The sequence below is a fragment of the Phymastichus coffea genome, unplaced genomic scaffold, assembly GCF_024137745.1.
Source record: "Phymastichus coffea isolate CEN01 unplaced genomic scaffold, Cenicafe_Pcof_1.1 PCOF00133, whole genome shotgun sequence".
In the NCBI taxonomy this organism is placed as follows: Eukaryota; Metazoa; Arthropoda; class Insecta; order Hymenoptera; family Eulophidae; genus Phymastichus; species Phymastichus coffea.
In genome coordinates, this window is record NW_026706944.1 from 449,655 (window position 1) to 452,962 (window position 3,308).

A 3,308-nucleotide genomic window follows, 5' to 3' on the forward strand; every position below is an offset into this window, starting at 1 on the left:
TGCGAGTGCTGAATGAAGCTTCAGTCGTAAAAATGATTTAAACATCCTCAAGCGACTTACAAAACTTGCTATTTTTATTTTCTTTTCATAGGTCTCCAAAAACACCTATAACGCCAACGAGTATACTTTTCCATTCCCCTCTGAAAGACGATTTTACGCCGCATGCATGCAAACGGCTGCGTCGTCTCAATAGGGACGCAGTAGCAGAAGTTGAGAAGGGGGGGGGGGCGGTTAGCTCTCGGGCTCGTTCATTAATTTTCGTTTGGCAAAAAAGAAAGAAATCGATTCGACAGAGCTCCACTACTGCGACTGACGGGTAATTTCTCCCGGCAACTCGCCGCGGATCGAGGTGATTTCGAGGACGAATTTCGGGGCCGGTTTAATGTCGATTTTCACATTGTATAATTGAAATGTTTAGGGTTAGTGTCGCTTATTCAGGTCACATAACATAACATTGTTGATGAAAATGTGAAGAACGCTTTTCAATAAACCTGCCACTCGTGTATAAATCTTCGTTTGCATTGAAGCTTCCGTTGATCGCAAATTTGAAAAGCATTTTATGACGTTTATGACGTACGCAAAATTAATTTCGCGCACATAAACTTCAAAGGCCAAAAACATCCCTTTATAAGCGCATAACCCATCTCTGTACATGCAACCAGTCGTACCTCTACTACGGGCATTAAACTTGCAATGCAACTTTCCCATCACGAGCGTATACATCCACTGAAAATTAACTCAACTCGCTCTCGCTCTTTCCATAATCTCCAGCCAAACGAGAAAACCACATGGCCGCGATGCATGTAAAGCGGCCCCGTGCAGTAACGACGATTCCCACGTATATCCATCTGCGGCACTTCAATTAAGAACCCAGAACGACTCTCTTGAGCGAGAAACAATCGTATCGCGCGCAGAAAAGAGCTCATAAATCAGCAGATTGATTCGCTGCTCCTGCTGCTGCACACTTCGAAGTTCAATTGTGAAGCCCCCTGCACAACCACGGGGGTTGCTACGTCTAGCTGCCGCGTGGTGTGCACGTGAGCATCTGCGAATGGCGTTTTCTCCTGCGATTGACGCCCGACTGAAAGAGGGAGAGAGAGAGAGAGTGAGTGAAGGGGAGGGGGAGAGGTAGAGAGAGTTATGGTTGAGGTCGCGATTCGATTGATTGCTCGGCGATGAGGTTGGAAGTGCTGCGTTTGTTTGTGGTGACTTTGTGATTACGACCACGACGAGCGCACATTGATATTGTCATGAATTTTGGCACTTTTCGGTAGTTGACAAGACTATCTGTTTTTATCGATGTAATCTCTGATCGCATACAACGCGTTTACGCTGAATGCACTTGCACCATTTGGAGAATTGATGTATGAAACGACGACAACGGAAGTTCCTTTTATCTTGTTGCAATTTTATGTGGAAAATGAATGAAAATCAATCATAGAATACAGTAACAAGATATGGATTATTGCATTAAACAATGACAATAAATAATGTCCAAATCCAAATAGAAAGTCAAATTTAGAATGGCTTCTTCTATTGATTCGATATTTATAATATAAACGATGTAGCACATTTTTATTTAATAAAAAATAATACTTAGTTATTATCGCTATTAAAATATTTTTTCGCTGTCATTAAAATTATCTAAAAAAATTATCGAACTCGTCAAAAATATTATTAGTACAATGCTCATCCTCAAAAATTACCAACGTAAATATAATAAGGAAATTTCCATAATATAAACTAATTATTGAAATTGATGTTAAATAAGGGCGATCAACTATCATTATTAGGTAATTTCTTGATGCGGAAATTCCTTTGTTTACACTTAATTGTAACTTTTGACTTACTTGTAGTTTTAAAGTAAATTTATTACAAATACTACTTTCAATACCATCTGTATGAATTGAACTAAAATTTGTTCGGTGTCCTCGTGGAATGGAAGCACTTAGGTAGCTTACATATTATTTCCTTTCATGATTTACAATTAATTTTTACTAATAAAACCTCGTATGTTCTTATTATATTGAAATCATCTAATTATTGCGGTGTAAATTATTAGAATTATCGCGTGTTTTTTCGATAACAAAACATTTTCTTGATGCAAAAGAAAATACAGAAATTATAATAATTGTTCCCCATTTTTTTAATTATGTTCTGACAAGAATATACAAGACCGATTCACTTTCCTGAGCTTCAGTTCATCATTACCTATTCTACTGTAAACTAAACTGGCAGCCGAGTCTTCATAATGAAGATCTATTTTCTCGTTTTACTCATCGTAGTATTGATGATCGTAGAAAGTAAGCTTTGTTAAAATTGAACAATTTGAAAAAATAAACTTGGTTCTTTTTTTTCTTTTCGGTATACTAGTAAGTATGTAAGAAAATTAACTTTATGAAGTAACAAAAATAAATCCATTACTTTGTTAATATATTCACAAAACATTCTGAAAGGTTGATTGAATTTATAATTATTTTGGATTTGGAATGCACTTGAATACTTGATGGGTTCATGAAAAAAGAAGAAATAGAGTAGAAGTTTGTTTTTTATTCAGAATGTTAAAAGTAGTGTGAATAGATTTAAGTATGGTGAAAAAATCATAGTTTTTTCGCACACAAATCCGGTACAATACTTTTATCAAGTATTATATCATCTTTGGTTTTTTATTACAATAGTTTACGGTATTGAACTCATTATACGCAATAGAAAATGTACAACAGATTTTAGAATTCTTAAAAAACCTACGAGTTAATTATTATTTGTCTTCGAAAGAAATCAAAGTTGATTCAGTTAAAATTTATGAATTTTTGTTTGCAGGTCAAGCAGGTTGCGATGAAACATATTGCAATGACAAACTTTGCCCGGCAAATGGATACCGCAGCGGTTTCTGTAGTGGTAACGATTGCATGTGTCAGTGGAAACGAATAGCTCACACAGGGTAGAAATAAAGATTTCCAATGACAAACACAAAATGTCTGAGTAACGAAACACGTAATAAAATAGCATCACATTAAAATGTCATTTATTTCATGGTTTCACGGTAAAACCTCAAAATCCTATGTGCTTAAATTTAAACGTTTTACATGTGCAAATGTGACGTCACCCATAATAAATACATTGTCACTAAATTTAAACGTTTAGAAGTGTTTAAGATTGATGACAATGTATTTCTTATGGATGACGTCATATTAAACGTTTAAATTTAAGAACATTACCTTGTTGGCTATCAATTATTTGTCATAATGTTATCTATCAATTTACTATAATAAATTATCTTTGTTTCACGTTTAATATTAAGAATTACG

At 35.1% G+C, this 3,308-nt stretch overlaps 1 long non-coding RNA gene across 1 annotated transcript; it reads left to right on the top strand.

Moving 5' to 3' along the window:
* Positions 1 to 2,163: 2,163 nt before the first annotated feature.
* On the top strand, positions 2,164 to 3,019 carry LOC131671699 (uncharacterized). Its single transcript, XR_009302560.1, has 2 exons — positions 2,164 to 2,303; positions 2,821 to 3,019. It is a non-coding gene; the product is annotated as an uncharacterized LOC131671699 (long non-coding RNA).
* The last annotated feature ends 289 nt before the right edge of the window (positions 3,020 to 3,308 follow it).